This window comes from Bactrocera latifrons, unplaced genomic scaffold, assembly GCF_001853355.1.
Source record: "Bactrocera latifrons isolate USDA-ARS-PBARC rearing strain unplaced genomic scaffold, ASM185335v1 scaffold_16, whole genome shotgun sequence".
NCBI classification, from domain to species: domain Eukaryota; kingdom Metazoa; phylum Arthropoda; class Insecta; order Diptera; family Tephritidae; genus Bactrocera; species Bactrocera latifrons.
The window spans coordinates 2,400,499-2,420,003 of NW_017535074.1; the positions used below are offsets into that span (position 1 = coordinate 2,400,499).

Genomic DNA, 19,505 nt, shown 5'->3' on the forward strand with positions numbered 1-19,505 from the left:
AAATTTTTTTCTAATTTTTTAACTATATTTTTAAGTATATTTTTTTTTTTTTTGGTCCTCAATAATTTTCCAAAAAGGGTAATAAGTACATAGCTAAATACTATCTCTATACAGTCACGTTCGTAGTGTAAACACGAAGGAGTCACCGAACATGCGCCGCTGGTGATGTAATAGCGTTAGTTGTTGCCAACTGTGCTAGCGTCCTCATAGTAAATATCGCAATCTGTATATACAATATGTGTAGGTATGTATGAGTGTTTGTATATCTATATGTATGTGTTTGCATATCTATGCATGTGTGTGTTACAGCCTTTCATTGCTGTCAATAAACTGCCTTTCTTCGACGTCCTTCTAAGCAAATACACAACCCAGCGCACAAACACACACACACATACTCATAGCCATAGCCAGCACTTGGCTTGTGCATAGCTAAACTGCTAGTCACTCACTCGCCACACACGCGCCTCGGCAAATGGTGGGAAGACACGAGACTGGCAGAAACTTTGCTAATACACATTGTGTCGTGCATTCTTGTTCAGCTGTTCCGCTTTAGCGTTCAATGAACTTGTCGCGCTCCACTCACATAGCCTTGCGTGTCCATCAGCAGACAACAACAAGAAGAATAACAACAACAACAATACAGGACACGCAATGCAGGACAAAACGGCCTGGCACTGCCAGCAAATCAACCACACGCCGCTTGCTCACTTCAACCACATTGATTGTTCCGCTGCTGGTGGCTGGATGCGCGGAAGGGTGAGCTGACTGTTGGGTGGATAGTACGCGCCGTGGGGGTGAAGGCTGTAAATTTTATGCTTGCCAAGTTTTTAATGGATTTGTTTTGTATATGCGACTTGTTGGTTGGTTAGCCGACTGTCTGCCAAGTGTTTGTGCATGTGTGTGTATTTGTTTCTTTATTTTGTATTGGTGTGTGTGTATGGTAGTTTCCGTCTCACTTTTGCATCGATTGTTGTGGCATAATAAAGTTTAAATGCGTGCCGCCACGAGCAGATACCGCAAGTGGCAAGTACTTACCAACACAAATGCAAAGAAAACTTGTCTGTATGTGTATATTATGTATATATGTGTGTGAGTGCGTGCAGCCGCAGTTGTATTGCGTCCGCTCACATTTTTCAAATCTGTGCAGTTTCCCGAAGTGTTGCGTGATTGTAATCACTCGTTGAGCTTCACACAGATTTGCCAGCACAACAACAACAACAGCAATAGCAATGAAAGTGATAAAGAGCACTACCAAATTAATTGATGCTATCAACAAGCGCAATCAAACGTACCCACAAACACACACACAGTCACATAACTAACAGCTAAACGCTTCCTGGCATCCTTGATGAGCTTGTGCGTGGCTTTTCATATGCCTACTTAGCCCAGCACGCGCACAAACAAACACACACATGTGCGCATCTCTGATATCTTTAATTCAGCAACTGTTGCTCGGCGCTTTTGTGTTGCCTGTGCGCAATTGCCGCCGCTCGGACCATATGTTGTGGGTAATTCTCTTTTAACATTAATTTCAGAACTTTTCACTCCAACACACACACAAACACTCATTTATATACACCACATCTCTTATAAGCGCGCATGTATTTCTTTTAAGTGCACGCAGCTGCGTTCTACAATCACGTTCGGGCGCTTCTTCCAATTTGTAGCCTCAATTTTCAACGAGGTGCCTCGCAAGGCAGATACCGCGCTTCGTGCCATCGCCGGTTGTGTGACTTTAATTGATTTAGCTGGTGCACAAAAGCTCAGCCGGCAAGTGCGTATGGCCATAAGGATATGTGGATTACGGTGTGGCACGCAAAATTCTTCTGGTTGGCAGTGTTCAGCGAAAGCCATACTAGACTCTGAAAGTAGACAGTTGAAGAACTGATAGGTTTATATAAGACATTTGTAAATAAAAGTAAACTCAGCATGGCGTATCCAGGCTTCGAGCATATCAAGGATGAACAATTCAATAAAAAGTTCTTCGCATTCTCATGACCTCCAACAACTTGGCAAGCATATCAAGAATGAACCTTTCTACAGAGAGTTTTCGCCTGTCTGTAAGAATCAAAACCCTTTCATAACATCAGTCTATTTGGCAAGTATACCAAGCAAGAACTTTTCTATAGAGAGTTCTTCATCCAACTTTAAGAACAGCAATGTTTCTTGACCTCAGTCAACTTGGCTAGCATATCTAGGAAGAATCTTTCTATAGGCAGATCTTTGTCTTTAATAATCATAACCGTTTCATGACCTCCATCAACTTGGCAAACGTATCAAGGATGAACGTTTCTATAAAGAGTTCTTCGTCCGTCTTTAAGAATCAAAACCGTTTCATGACCTCCATTAACTTGGCAAACGTATCAAGGATGAACGTTTCTATAAAGAGTTCTTCGTCCATCTTTAAGAACAGAAATGTTTCCTGACCTCAGTCAACTTGGACACAAATAAGTAACTGCCGTATATACTTTCTAGCGAGCTCCATCAGACGACTTAAGTACCAAGGTCCTCATTTATTATCTTACTGAAAAAACACAATAAAAGTTATTGACAAGCCAGACCTCGGGCCGCTCATTGAATGTTTAACTTCCACTTGATGATCCCAACACGGATAGATCATCGAAATAACAACCCTTAGCCGTATAGAATCTGAGTCAATCAATCAATCCGGTAACTTCGAATCGAATCGTCAATTTGAGAATCTATGTTTCTAATATGTATCTAATTATTCATAACTGACCCTTGCTGAAGAAATAGAGCTTCCATATTATCAACCATTCTGAAAAGGCAAACGAAATTACTTGCAGCTCTCATTAAGGAAAAAAATGCATATTTGTCGTTTTGAGCATTTAGTTATACCAATAACCCAATGATCGATAAGCAGTTCCCTGACCTTAAGTTTTAAATTTAACCGAAAAGATTGGTCTTTTAATGAGACAATCAGACTGATACTTTTTGGACTTGTGTCAATCGCAAAAGAGAAGATCGCAGAGGAGAAGATGTCAACCGAACCTGTGCAAACCGCAAAGCCAACCGACTAGATCAGTCCTCTGTTCGGATAGTCAGACTGAGACTTGTTGGACTTCTGTCGATAGACAACCATTTCCGAAAAGTTGATTTTCAAGACCGCTCGCAGAATTCCAAAGCCCTTAGACAAAGATCAAAGAGTTTTTCTTATTTTCGAACTTCTCGCTCAAGTCAACGTTGATGGTATACCTAATGGAATAACAATGGGGTTCTATATAAATTTGCTAGTTTCTACTCTCTATTGCTTCTATGACATTCTTTAAAATCAAGAAGGACGATACATACAGAAAGTGCAGGGAAATAGGAATGAAAGACACGCTGGAATACTCCTATGCTTCTGTCCAGCATTATCTACAACTCGTCTTCGACACCTTAGTAGCTCGTGGTTCAAGAGACTAGATGAAGTATCAATCTTAGATATGTGGCTCTTAAAGTTCGTAATATGCGTTGCCGTCCAGCTCGATGAACATTTCACCACAAATTACACTGAATCCACAGCTGGCATTACAAAGGACCCGTTGTTCCATGTATGACATGAAAATCGGCCAACCTAACCTAACCTTCATAGTCAATGTGCATAAAATATAGAGCCTTCCAACGATCTTACACTTCTTTTTTCTGCGACTTGTTTGAAGTCTATTTTTAAAACGGGATTTCAGCGGGCATGCTCCATAAAATGTGGATCGGGGATCGCGTTATACTCATATGATCGAATTTTTTTCGATTAGCACAAACTTCAAGGTTTAGTTATCAAGCTTTTTTATGCAAAAATTTAAGAATCTTTCAATGTTTTCAAAATTTTCGAATCGAATTCATTTTGCCAAAGTCCATTTTTCTCTTGTCCGTGCCATACAATGAGCCTAATTTCTGTAGGAAATTAATGCTCAGCTCTTTACAAGTCTCATTTCATTCTAATATACATATGAGCATATTTGTATACGTATATGTGTGCAGCTCCCACAAATCTCATCGTACAGTGATAATCCATTAGGTACACTCAGCCTTAATGTGAATGTGTACACAGATGCAAATGGAATCATTTTGTGTGCTTCGCTTTATTTTTGCACTACTTAAGATAACCTATACTAAGTATATTAGGGTGGTTCATAAACGAAAATGTATGGATCTTAGTATCACTGACTTTTTTTTTTTTTTTTTTTGTTTTTTTAGTAGGGAAAAGCATCAAAGGCGGAATGCGGAACTTTAATTCTTTAATCCTAACCACCGGAATAGGTATTACTTATTTGCTGTAAAATGTTCCACCCTCACATAATCCCCGAGTGTAGATTTTAGCTTTTCCTTCAGTTTACAAACGGAGCCAGTTAAAACTACATGGCCATGATTTATTTGGTTTAGATGGAAATTCATGCACGAATGAATGCTTGGGATAAGTCTGTGAGTCCATCGTCCTTTGGATGAGGTTTGCCATCGCTGCTACCACATTGCAATTGTAAGGATCTTCGGTCTCTCTGCTATTTTGAGTATAGTCAGACTGAATATAAGTTTTAGTTTCATTATGCTCTCAACGAATAATCTGCTTATAGATACTAGAGGGGCAACTCGGCTTGGCAGTTCGACTGAATCCAGCCTTGACGGAGCCGTATTCGTTGTATCTTCGACTAATCAAAACTTAAAGTTATAATTTTTTATGTCTCCACAGAGAAGTCTACATAGGCAATGGACTCTAAAAAAAATCCAAATAAAAATATCTTTCTTCATTTAAGCCCCACCCTTATATATGTCCACAAACACCTAAGTACAGGAATACGCACAAGACGTAAGCATGCTACATGTGGCACATCTCAAGCGTCGTATCTGTCGGATAACTGCTGAAGAGAGCAAAAAAGTTCGAATGAGAAAAAACGTATTTTTTGGCTGTGTGGTCAGCAAAAGCCCCAAGATGCAGCAACAATTTCACGCATTTGCGGCGTGTACGGTTTTCTTGCCATGCCCACTTAAAGCCAGATACACACATAAGCAATCACCTTGAGTACGCACACACACACATACATGACTTAGTATAGGTAGTTATGTGTACGTAGTTGTGTGTACATCCTGGCGTTTTGCCTGGGCACGTCCATGCATGAGATTGTCTCGTGCTGGCATTTAACTACTACTTCCACTTGATTCAAATTCGCACATTTCCGGCTTAAACGTTTATAAGTCGAGCGTTTATTTCTCTTCCCATCATTTATTTTGCTTTTCTGAAAGGAAATTGCGGTTAATGGCGGTAAGGTTGCTTCATTTGGTCAGATTTTGTGTGAGTGCGTGTGTGTATGTAACTATGTGTGTTGCTCTTTTTCAATGCATTCATGGCATGAAACATTGGCTTTATTTTCGTAACTCATTTTTGTTGTATTTTTTTCAACAAATTGTTTTGAAGCCTCACAGCTTTGCATAAACTTATTATTTGCTATAATCAACTTACTATTTTAATCTGCAAAAATGTTCGGAATTTTGCGTTGCTCGCAGCGATTAAATGTGGTTTCTTTTCACTGGCATTAAACTTACAGTGGTGTACAATGAAATAGTGTCGGTGTCGCATTCACAATAGAAAATTTATTATACATATACCATGCAACTCGAAATAAGAAAGCAAACTAATCAAACAACTACAAGCGTCTACAATAGAAAAACGAAAATGTTGGAAAAAATAGCAATTTTCAATATAGCTCTTTCACCCGAATTTTCGAAAAAAACTTTCTAAAAATATATCAAATGAAAAGTTTCGAAAACAAATTCACTCGAGTTCGTATTTTTTTTTAGCTCGATTTTCGCATTTTCAATTCTATCTTCGAATATAATTTTCGAAAACGTTTCTTCACAAATAAATTCACTCGAATTCGTATTGTTTTCTTGGAGCTCGATTTTCGGATTTTCAGTCCAATATTCGAATTTTCGAAAAAAAATCCGAAAAAACAATTTACGCAAATTCAGATTTATTGTTTTCGGCAGCTCGATTTTCGCATTTTCATTCATATCTTTGAGTAAAATTCTCCTTAGCTTTTGAGTTATAGAAAGCAAAAACTAAAAATGAAGATCCGAACTTTGAATAAAATACATTTTCGAATTGATATACAGAATAGGAACTTAGGCAAAAGTTCAAGCCAATGCCTTGTTCTGGTGGAAGAACACTTTTTTCTTTACCACATGGTACTGTTCTAGCGTTCGGCCAAATAATTCATAATTCGGCAGAGTAGAGTACTAAGGTCATTTTGCTCTTCTCTAGAAAGTCGATGTAGATCACATCTTGCGTCAAACAGAAAACGTTAGCCAACTTCGTTCTGTCCGACTGAGCAGTCTTTGTATTCTTCGGTAAAGGTTGGCCGTCTGAAATTCACTATTTTACCTGTTTCTTAGATGTATGTTTCATCGAAGACCACGAAACGACGCAGAAAGTCTTTCGGATTGCATTTAAACAGCGCCACACACTACTTTGAGGCGGTTTCACAGTTGCGCTGGTTGTGCAGAATAAACAAACACGGCACCCTTTATTCCAAAGGCTTTCTCATGGCCAATCTTTCATGTCGAATATGGTATACCTCACGTGTTATCTTAAAATATCTACTGTCTTAGCTAACTTCCCCCAATTGGCAGGAGGCAGAGTTTGCCCGCGATAAGGTGTGCCTGTCGTAAGAGGCGACTAAAATCCGATATGCACAATATCTGTTATTTGGTTTGCTTCGAAATTTCAGAACTGGCGCTAACTTTTAAAGTTTAAGCGTCAAATGTCACCAGTCAATGAGTTTGATGGCTGCTCAACTGGTAGTAGCAAAAGCTACAAGGTCTAACCGGAGACTTAAATGCGGTACCACGGGGAGTAGTTATCCCTTGGGGCTGGCTCCAACCTAGCTGGTTGGTCCCTTGGGCTTGGCTTTTTGAAGAGATTGGTGGTTTCTGTGGTTTAAACCTAAAGGCAGGTAGAATTGAAAATTCAGTTCAGCGTGGAGTAGCACTACGGCCGGGCGCCGAACCCACCAAACAGCAGCGGTTTTAGGTCGGCCGCGACCTCGACCAAGGCGAAATAGGTGGCCCTTCCAACTGACCAATTGGAAATTGCATAAAGCATGTATCCTTTGTGACTCCGATCAACGTATTGTTTTGTTCTATATGTTTTTAAGCACCGTGGGGTAAGATCTTCGTCGGCAGTCACTCGCGTAAAAACACAACGCCTGTTGTCTCAGCTATCTCTCGGATGTTCAAACGACAATCTGCAAATATGAGATCGTTGAGGTTCTCTATTTCCAAAAACGGTCAAAAATGGTCAAAAACGACTTTGAATTAGACTGTTTGCTCGGTGAGTTTAAGTACACATCGCACCTGCCAAAAACATATGGCAATCTACTCTCCAACTTCATTATAAAAAATGGGTCCATTAATATGACCGTCTACTGTACCAGCTTGCATGCCAACTAAGCATGCTATCTGCTATGGTAGCTGCGACCAGCGAACTGCCTATTTTGTTTAAATGAAGTTTAAATATTTAAAAGAGCATTTAAGCCACGCACAGCGGCTATGTAAATACCCGGAGGGTTAACTTTTATTAAATGCGTGCATAAGCACACGAACACCGAACACCGAACGCGCTCAACGCTCATTAATCGGTGGATGTAGGTGTGTTTTGTATTCCCATACTCATACGTACTCATGCATAGAGTGGCTTCATTAGACAAATTCACCGTTACAGCGTTTATCGCTTCATTGCTGCAACAGGCCGCACGCCAGCACCGCGCTACAAATAACGGTTATATTAAATTTTAATTGTAAAACACTTTTCGCGTACAAATGGCTAAGGGAGCTGGCGAACGCATGTATAAGCTGCAGTTTACAAATATATATGTACTAGAGACTTAATACAAATATACACTTAGTTATGTGTTATAAATGTATGCATGTACATATGTTTGTGTGTTTATGCGAGCATAAAACAACCCGTAATTTGGCTTTTGTCCCCACAATAGAGCCATTTACGAGCTCGTATTTTCCGTGAGCACTCTTTAAATGCATTTTATAAATTATGCATTTGCGTCTGTACTCGTGTGTGTATGTGTGTGTGTGTGTGGGAGTATGTATATAGCAGCAGTGACATTTGTAGTTGTAATTGAAATTCAATTGGCGGATTATTTGCACTTAAGTGCTGCTCAAAAACATATTGGTAGCGCTTGAGCCCAACTTGACATCTGATGAATGATAATCTACATATAAATAAATAAATAAAAGCATTATTTAAATAAGTTGCATTTTGTGAGAGTTCTTAGCTGAGGTGACACAGTACTGCTAACTGAAACATTATTTGAGGTGGGTAAATTTAACAGTAGTATGGGGAGATGAATTTCTAATTCATGTGGAGAAGTATTACTTCATGGAAAAAAACCATAATTTTCGAAGTGCTCATTATATATTATAAGGGACATAACCTCAACTGATCTAAATTTTTAATTTCTTTAAAAAAAAACGACAATTTATGTTTCATGAGAGCTTTCTCTTTGTCGATTATAACAATATGTGATATTAGAGAGACTCTTTCGAGTATTTATTATATTTGTTTGAGAAAGTAAACAATTCAATAACATCATCATCAGTTTTTAAAACAGCCATTCACTTTCCTGCAACTTAATCAGATTCTACAATGAACAATAGCACCTCCTAGTACCCCTCACTTAGGCTCGTCCTTACTAGTACTTATCAGGTAGAGGTGCCTGTGTTCGATTCCATTAGACATTGCAGTAAATGTAGGGAACAAAAAGCCTTAATGGTCCAAGGCAACTTCGAAAATTCTATTTGAATATCCAAAAGAAAATCAATCTTTAAAAAATTGAAGTTTGGGCTGATGAAATATTTGATTTCAGGAAGTGATACCAGCTGAAAACAGTAATAAAGATTGATCCGTTTCGAGGTGCTCTACTTATTTGAAGAAAAAACACAAAAACTTCAATTTTAATGGGGAAAGATTTTTATTATTCGAAAGAACATTCTCCGGCGTTTATTTTTTGAAGATTATCTCTGTCAAATGTTAGCCACGGCTACGTCACAGATGGTCCATACGTTGAGTTCAATATTCCATGCCTCGTTCGTGCATTTCGACTAGTAACTTGGGAGAGACACGCGTTATACTTTATTCCAAGGCCAGAAGCGAACTTGTCTACATAAACTTTAGGCTTTACATATCACCACAGGCAAAAATCTAAGGCTGTAATATCACATGATCTTGGTTACCAATCGACTGGTCGGAATCGTGAAGTTATCTGCTCACCGCAGTGTTCTCTCAATAAATCCATTGATTGATGGGAACTGGCGCCGTCTTATTGAAACCAAATATCGCCCAGATCACGAGCTTCGACTTCAGGCATCACGTAGTCTTTTATCAGGGCGCGTTAACGGTCGCCATTGAGGGTTACGTCCCCACATAGGCATCATTTCTGAAGAAATATGAACCGATGATTCCACCGGCTCACAAACCATACCAAACCGTTGAATTTTTTTAATGAAATGCCAGCTATTGAATCTCTTCACGTTGCTCTTTATCCCAAACGCGCCAATTTTGCTTGCTTGCATACCCATTGAGCCCGAAATGGGCATCATCGCTGAACAAAATTTGGCTTGAAAACACGCTCTTGGTATCTATCACATCCCAGACGTGTTGTGGTCGATTGTAACGTTGGCAGGCAGTCTGTTTTCTCTTCACTGCGACCCAGCACTGCTCATCTTAGCAGCTGAACATAAGGAGCTTGAAATGCTGTCCCACAGTTTCCTTATACCGAGTTTCTCTCAGAGAGCAGGACCTCGGAGCGTACGCACGTCTAAAGCACTGGAAACGTGTCTTCCGTCTATCAAAACATTATCGATCTGGTTGTTGGTTTTTTGATTCGAAGGAAGCCTGGTAGTTTGATGAATTTTCGTATGCCGGAATCTAGTATTACTGATAAGCATATTTCGGGACTCGGCGAAGGCAATCAGCCTCAACCCATTTGGGGATATTTCATAATGGCAGATACCTTTTGGTAGGGGCAGTTCTCATAGCAGTGCTTCAAGCGCTCTTAGAAGGCATCTTTGGTCACATTGTCCTTCTCTTCCGTCGGGGCGTGGTCGCAAATCAGCGATATGCTGAAAAACTTCGCTTTGATGTGGATTATTGCTAGATGTTCATCCGCCGAGGTAAATTCCAGGACTCGGCGATGAAGTTTCTCTTCCTTCACGAATCCCACACCGAATTCACCTTCCTTTACGAGTATATGGCCACTGTTGTAATTGCCACAAGAATCTACTTGTCTCAGTCCACATCCATTTTGACTAAATTTAAGTGTTTTATTTCATTTTAACATCACGAATGGGAGAAGCTGTATATTCTCTGCATAAGAACTTAGGCTCAATATTACTCTTTGCCTTAAATTTATGCATTACTTTTCTTACTAACGAAGTACTTGCTGTCAAGCCACTGTTGCATATCATTTATATAACTTGCCTGTCGATCTCGGCAAAAACGCTAAAACAATTTCTTCAAGAACAGCAAATACATTTACATACATAACAAGAACAGCAAATACATATACATACATATGTATATTTCCCGTTACCTAAAGCACCCACACACATCCACAGGAACTCAATTTAACGTCATAGGCTCCAAGTTGCAAATTGCCTCATGGCATCACCAATTGCCAATCGTTATTGCCACCTGTCAGTTCTGTTTGAAAACCATTAACAAAGGCAGTTTTGGAGAAGCGAAGTTAAACACACACACACACATATACGCTCATACACTTATACTCCTATACATACATACTTTTTCTTATGTTTGCATGAAAATACATGAAAATACATGAAATTACGCAGCTGAGTTGAGCCAAGCAAAAAGTTATACTTACGCAAGTTGTCTTTGTAACGGTAAATATGCATATGTTTGTGAGATAATTTGTAGGTACATATGTATATATGTATGTAAGCTTGTGGACCTCCAAAAAAAAGTGTGAAGAAGTGACAGACACTTCACATGCATGGCGTCCAAAGCGATGTTTAGAAGTTGGCACTTTGAATGCCGTTAAAGTTGTTTGCTCATATTCATTACACATATGTATGTGTACGTATGTATACATGGTTAACTGTAAAAGTATATAGCTTGTAGAAAGCATCAATTTCATGCGGTGTCTATGTGCTTCAGCTTGCCGGGTTTCATATCCCATAAGACGCTTACACAAACACTTACATACATTCCTACAGTCATTCAAGCACGCATACCTTCAGTGCCTATCTATGTGTGCGTAACCACTCATAACTCCTGTAATCGATTTTAAAGCGAAAATCTCCACCTCACCGCATCCGCAAAGTTGCTTGTGCGTACTTGCCCCAACCGCTTTAACCCTTTCGTGTTGCTGAACTTGTAGTCCAACTCAGTCGCATCCCCCGCCGGCGAAAAGCAATTGCCGCTCGCGCTGTTCAGTCTGTTGTCGGTCGATTTGTGTGTCGGCTTTGTTGCAGCTGACTTCAAAAGCTATGCGGGATATTTTATGTGGCTCTTTGCAACTTTAGCTCCATCTTCTGCTTCATCTTCTTTATCTTCTTACGCTTTTATAATAACTTTGGGTATTCGTTGGGCGCAGTTGTTGTCGTTTGTACCGAATTGTTTACCAACTTTCAATAGAATCTCCATTTAATTCGATTAGTCCGAACAAATTTCGTATCAATACTTTTGGTAAGCAGTGTAAGAGAGTGGGAGAAAGGTGTCGTGCAGCGATTTATGTGTATATTTTGTTGGTAATTTGTAATGGATTTCCTGAAATTCTGAGTTATTTATGCAACAACGATTTTAATGCAGTTAAAAATGGCTAAGTTAAGGGAATTTCTCTGGCTGTGTGTGCGTGTAATACCACTTTTTGTTGCATACTATATCATTCTGGTCTTTTTGTTGCTTCTGCAAGCGATGAGCTGTCGGAATTCTAGTGAGACTCCACTCAAAAGTCTTACATGTAGTCTAAGATTTTAGTGAATTGGAATTTTCCACAGTCAAAAGTAGATTTTCTAATCGGTTATAGCCGAGTTAACAACCGCGCGCCAGTCGTTTCTTTTGTTGCTGTTTGACGCCAATTGGAGATCCCAAGTGTAGCCATGTCCTTCTCCACTTGGTCTTTCCCACCGAGTGGAGTTCTCCCTCTTCCTTTGCTTCCCTCGATGGGTACTGCGTGGATTACTCTCAGAGCTGGAGTTTTTCCATCTAACCGTTCTACATGGCCTAGCAGCGTAGCCGCTGTCTCTTAATTCGCTGAACTATGTCAATGTCGCTGTATATCTCGTATGGCTTATCGTCATAAATCTTTCGCAGAACCTTTCTCTCGAAAACTCGCAACGTCGACTCACCAGATGTTGTCATCGTCCATGCCTCTGCACCATATAGCAGGACGGAAATAAACTCATCCAACTCATCCAACTCATCTTTTTTGTTACAACTTTTACGTGTTTCGTCTCCAAAATCTTTAGCCTCACTCCACGAGCGCCAATGAGATAGTGCCCAGTTAGGACGTCTGTCATTGTGACGATCTGAGCCGTGCTAAGAAATAATACTGCAATCGACTTTTTTATACTCGCTCGAAGCCCACAGATATAGCACCCGTTCTTTCACGATGAAATTCGAGTTGGGCGCCTTTTCTTGCAAGCTCATCGGCTTTACAATTTTCGACGATTCCACTTCCCTAAAAAAAAAAAGAAGCACTACGGAGAGGTATATCTCCTGCTATAGTTGCCACTTCTGCTTGAAAAACACTTCAGTGGACCGGTAATTTGAAGCTAGAATGGATTGATGAGAACTCCTGCGAAAGGACTCATCCGTCTATAATAAAGCTCACTGCGTCTCTTCTCTAGCGACTCCGCCCTACCCACATATCTCTCGAATGAAGATGCCGCTAGGATTAGATTCTCCGATTACTAAAGATTTACTAAGACTAGGTTTAATTTCTCTCGTCGAGAAAAAGTTGAATCCAGCACTAAATATATCCAGGTATAGAACAACATATAGTTTCTAGCATCCAGGCATACCCAGCCCATGTTCCCCATGAGCTTTCATTCATCTATCAAAAAGCTCACTGCACCTCGACTCCAGCGACTCCGCCCCATCCACATATCGCTCGAAAGAAGATGCCGCTGGGAATATTTTCCGCGGTTACTAAGGCTTTACCAAGCCAAGGTTTGATTTCTACAATCGAGAAAAATTTGAACCCAGCACTAAATATTAGGTTGTCAAAAAAGTCCTGCGGCATTTTCGCTAGTTGGCGCTGAGAGCGCGTAGTTCTAGTTTTATTCGTCGCAGCGGGTCATGCTATACCTTTTTGGAAAGCTCATTTCAAGCGCTTGATTGATTGTCGTTCGTGAGTTATGGCGTCGCAAACATGGAGCAAAATAAAGAGAAAATACGGCGTATTTTACAGTACTACTACGATAAAGGCAAATGCAAAACCATATTATTTGAAAAAAATCCGCACAAAGTTTTAAAAGCTTCTATTGTCTAAGTTTTCCGCATTTGCTTGAAGAGCTTTAAGAACATTTTAGTAAGAGGCTTAAATAAATACTTAATTACCCCCGCCTTTTTTCACCATAAACACACAGTGAATTTTCTAATGACTCACAAAATATTTTCTGCTCCAAACTTCCATTATTATACGCTTTAAAGCTTAATATCTTTTTTGGGCAACTTAAGCTATTAAAAGTGCTTTCCAAGTATGAAGTTCAATTAATTGTAAAGTGAACTAACAAAACTTTAAGAAAGGATAATCACGAAATATTTCTTTTCCAACAGAACGCACAAATAAAATTAAACAAAGCACGAAAAAAACTCCAAAAAAAATTGGGAAAAACGAAACAAAGCCAAAGCGAACTTGAAAAATGGCCGGAGCCCAAAAAACTGCAATTTCATCCGCAGTTGTCGGTATTTAATTTCAAGCTCACTGAATATTTTCACTTTCGAGCAAAACAGGGAATATCACAAAAACCAAGTACAACAACAGCACGCTTTGCGCCTATGGTTGTCAGAAAAAGGAATTTGCAATTAATCAAGTGGCTGCAGACGCTTTAATGTTCGTGTTGTTGTTGCTGTTGTACCGCTGAGGAAAAGTTTTGCACAAAGCATTTACCGACGTTGACGCGAGCGAACAAGAAAAGCCTTCGACAACAACAACAGCAACAACAGCATCAACAATTGCCAATGAATAAGAATGGCAGTAGAGAGCTGTTGGCCAAACTTTAACAATAATAAGGCGTTGGAAATCTCCACTTACTTTTTGTTTTTGCCTCAGCTAAACGCGTTCATAGCGTTGTTAGCTGAAATGTCGGGAAAGAAACAGAGTTTGTGCCGCTTTGTGCTCCTGTGCGGTGAGTTTAGTGAGTTAAACGGCGCCGCGGCAATACTTTTGGGGTTAATAATGCCAAGCGGCGGCCAAAGTCTTCGTGTTGAGCGCAATCAATAAGCTGACAAAGCGATTATACGAAGCGGGCTAAACAGAAAGCACTACGAGGCTGTCATAGTATGAAGATTGGTTCAGAGCTGATGGCGCTGTATGAGCAGTGGATGAGCTCAGGATAACTTTCCTTTGCAAGTTTTGTCTGTGTATTCTGAAGATGAGTCTGAAAGTACACACTTTTTTCTTCTCCAACATAGCAGATTGTAGATGCAAATTCAGTTCTCGCTCTGTATTCAGAATACTCAAATTATAGTGATAGTTTATTGTTGATTGGAGATTAGAGATTTCAGAAATGAAAGGGCCGAGAAATATTGAGATGATATTGGATGCTAATATGTTGAACCTGGGGTATAGTATGTAGTACTATTATCAGCTTGGCAATACGTTCTCTTCAAGGGTGATACATCAACTTTTCGATAACATTTTTGTAATATGATTAATTCTTTGCTTCAAAATAAGCCTCATTTGCGACAAACATCTCTTTATTCCGCGAAATTTTCTACCCAGCGCACTTTCTTTTGAGTTGTGAGAACAGTAAATAGTCACTGGGTGCCAGATCTGGAGAATTCGATGGAATTGGCAATTCTAAGTTCAATTCATGGATTTTTGCCATCGTTTTCACTGGCTTATGACACTGTGCATGAATTTTTTCTTCAAATCTGACCGTTTTCCGGAAATTTTAACCTTCCGTTAGTTTAATAACACTATATAATGGTCCTTCCGTTTTCAAGATAGTCAATAAATATTGTTCCATGCGCATACCAATCTATACACGACATAATCTTACCAGCAGCTCCTTTTCTGGAGCGAGTTTATCGTGTGCGATCGGTTGACGGTCGATTAGACTTCCGAATGAAATGATGAAAGCATATTTTATTCGAAGTCACATATCGACATATCGTGTTTATTACAGCACAAAACACTGGTCCGAATCATCAACTCGTCGTTCTTTAGGTCAAAAGTGAGCTCACGCAGCACCCACAAATATTCGTGAATGATATCATGTGCATATTCGGTTGATATGTTTAGAGTACTTCGAAAAACTTCACTTTAGAATCATCCACAATTATTTTTTTCTTGACTTTTTTTATGTTTTCGTCGATAACAACCTTTTTTGAATGTTCACTGTGTTCACCGTCTTCGTTGCTCATTTCACCACGTATCAACTTGGCATACCAATCTCTGATGGTTGATTTACTGCCCGAACCACGCGATGGAAGGGTGGATTTCAATTTATATATAAAACAGTATATCCGAAATATACCACGTTCCTACTGGCATTTCATAGAAAAGACTGTAAGTGCGTGATTGAAATCTGCACTGTTCACAGTCTGGTGGAAAATATGGCAACATAAAAAATTACTCTTTCTCATGAACTACGTTATGGCACTCCATCTGGTAGCTTATTAGTCCACTTGTTTAGCCTAACCTAACTCTCTTTGACAAAACTGAAACTGAAAAGATTTGGACTGGCCATACAATTCACCTGGAATAACAAAAAATTTCTTAGACAACAAAAGGCATAGTCTTAGACTTTCTGCATAATCGTCTAAGCTCTTTAATGGCTCAAGAATCAATCAACTCGAGTTCGTTTCACTGCGGAAAAGTAGACGCAGTTATGTTGTTGTTTTACCTACATTTTGTTATTTTAACTATTATTCTGTTGCCAAAGAAAACTCAAGCTTTCAGGCATTATTAACGGTAAGGAGTTTCGGTTATCTTGCTTATCTTGATCAGAGATATATATTGTATTTGTTATAATATGGTCAACAGTGAGAAACCAACACTTCAACCCGTTTCAAAGCAAAAGATTATGCACTTATGTTCTATGGAGTCTTTATGTGGTGTTGCGCTCTAGAAAAAAGCATATCCAGCTTCAGACTTCCTAACTATTGCGATGTCCTCCAAGCCGAGGTTGCAGCCTTAAGGTAGCTGTAGATTTACTTCTCCGGAGTGCAGCCTCCTTAAATGATTAAATATTTAAGTGTTAAAAATGGTTAAACTCAATTTTGTGCAAAATTGCAAGTTCTATGGAAGAAATATATATGGCAAAATTGTAGTTAACATGTTCTACAACTTTTTTGGTAACGCTTTTCGCACATAACCGCAAAATGTTTGTGAAAAAATCAAAAAGCAAGATTATAATTTTTGAAACATTACATCTGCTTCACTAAATTGGTGAGAGACTCACCTAACTTAGCGACTAACTGCCTTGAGACTCTCCTCTATACTATAGAATCTTAATTTTAAAAATTTAAATATACTTTTAAATTGTATTTTTTATTTAGTTTTCCAAAATTCTGTATCACTACAAGATGCTTTAAATTCCCACTACAAACTTGTTTGCTATAAAATTGTCATAAGTCAGGTTTATATATTCTTAATGGAATTTACACCCAAGTTAACCGACTTATAAATAAATATATATGTAGATATGTATAGTTATAACAGTATACAAAACTTTGATAAAACTCTATACAATAAACTTGCCTTCAAAGTTTTGATACCGATTTGAAGTGCTCTTGCGCCTAAAAGCATGCACGCCATCCACATTCATCACAACCTGTGCGGAAACACTGAAGATATTGATTACAAAGGAAACTCCTTTCACTCCACACACAAATACATACATACTTATGTATATACGAGTAGGTGGCGAAGTATGAACTTTTTCAACTTCTACATAGATACCAACACACATACATATGTACATAAACACGGTTACATGTACTATATAGCAATATAAATTGCAAGTGAGCTTTCATTCTGATATTCATCGAGTTGCTTCAAGTGTAAAAGGAAAACAAAAGAAAGTTTTGGAGTCTATTACATATGTATATCGCTAAAAAACAACTTTAAAATAAGAATAATTAAATTTGAATTTATTTGAGTTAGTATTATTTGAGTTAACTCTTGAATTTAAAGTATTGATTTTTTTGCTAAAATTATACTTAATTCAAAAACCATTTAAAAGACAAAATTTTGATTTCTGATAAAATTACGGCTTCCTAAAAATGGTTTCTGTAAAAAATATACAGTTCAGACCAGCTTAAAAAATCGAAATTGATACGGAATCAAAAAACTGTTTGCTTTCACAATTACGTGACAAATATATATGAGCAGATTTTCTGTAAATTTTAAGCAGATCCAGCCAGCCGTTTCGTAGTAGTTTTCCTCGTCGACTCTGAAGACAGCGTTTCAAGTTTTAAAGTTTTGCAACGCTGAATGAGATCCGATGAGATCTAAAAAAAAACCTACAAATACGCTAATATCTCCGAAAGAATTTTTCGATTCAACTTCAAACTTCAGGAGAATATTATTAAATATTGAAATTTACAAATGGATATAACCACCCTCCTCATAGATCATACCACACATGTGAAAAACTTCATCTTCCCTTTTTCCTCAAACCGAGTACTTTTTTAAACTAAAGGTTAAAAGGTTTTAAATGTTATCTTTAATTGACTCTCTCGAGCATTTCGACTGGTAACTGGCGAATGACACACGTGATCTTTTTCTCTAAGGCCTGTATCGAAACGGGACTATTCGCGTAGACTTTAGACTTTTTCATATCTACCCAGCAAAAAGTCTAACGGTGTGTTATCACACGATCTTGGTTTTCAAAACGTTAAATTATTTGATCACCGAAATATTCTCTCAATAAATCCATTGATTGATGCGATGTATGAGACGTTTCGCCGTCTTGTTGAAACCAAATGTTGAAGAGATCACGAGCTTCGATTTCAAGCATCAAATAGTCGGTTAATATGGCGCGATAGCGGTTGCCATTGACGGTTACGTTCTCACTGGCATCATTTTTCGGTGAGATCATCGGCCCACAAATCCCACCAAACCGTGGTTTTTTCTGAATAAAATGGTAGCTTTGTATCTCTTCAGGTTACTCTTCATCCCAAATACAGCAATTTTGCTTGTTTACATACCCATGGAGCCAGAAATGGGTCTCATCGCTAAACAAAATTTAACTAGAAAACGTCGAATCTTCTTGGCACTTTTTAAGAGCTGATAGAGCGAAGCAATGTCGCTTAGGAAGGTTAAGCGGCTTCAGTACTTGCACAAGCTGCATTTTGCACGCTTTCTCTTAACCTGAACTCTCGACGTAAAATGTGCCAGGTCGTTACATACGACAGTCCGATTTGCTGCGAACGGCGCCGAATCGACTATCCAAAGCTGAGAGTGTACAGCTAGGGCTGTTATATTTTCTTCACTGCGTGCTAGCGTTGTCTAATCGGTCGAATATTATCCAATTGAAGGCTAGGTCTCAAGATGGGTGATGATGTTGCAATTAGTACGCTCAGTAGGCCGATTATGTTGACCTTAAGTTAAGAGAAGCTCCCGAAACACATTCTTTACAGAAGTCAGAGATCTTACTGACACCGTTTAAATATCGGAAGGATCAGTGAAAACCATTTTAAAATATCAATTGGGTCTAAGAAAGCACGATTGATTCCAAAATCACTCTTTTTTTTTGGTCGCGTTAATGTCTGTATAACAATGTTGGTATTCCTATTACCAGGATATCATGAAACGTGTCATTACTGGCGATGAGTCTTAAATCTGTACTCACGACCCGGAAACAGACAATCAATCGCCCGAATGTTGTGGCAAAGGTGAGCCGATGAGTATTCAGAAAGCTCAAACGACTGCTGCGGGGAAACAGTTTTGGGTCAATTGAAGAGATTAAATGTGAATCGGTAGGCGCATTGAAGGCTTTCCGGAAGTTGAGCACATTTGTATTGGGGACAAGGAGGAATAATTATACTCTCGCAACAAAGTTGCTAAAGAGAGTATTATAGTTTGTTCACATAACGGTTGTTTGTAAGTCCTAAAACTAAAAGAGTCAGATATAGGGTTATATATACCAAAGTGATCAGGGTGACAAGTGGAGTTGAAATCCGGTGTCTGTCTGTCCGTCTGTCCGTCCGTCCGTCCGTCCGTGCAAGCTGTAACTTGAGTAAAAATTGAGATATCATGATGAAACTTGGTACACGTATTTCTTGGCTCCATAAGAAGGTT

General features: G+C 38.9%; 1 protein-coding gene across 4 annotated transcripts in view; it reads left to right on the plus strand.

Annotated features, from left to right (window-relative positions):
• Positions 1-19,505, plus strand: part of LOC108966435 — a 178,051-nt gene that overhangs the window by 141,005 nt on the left and 17,541 nt on the right. The window lies entirely within an intron of this gene.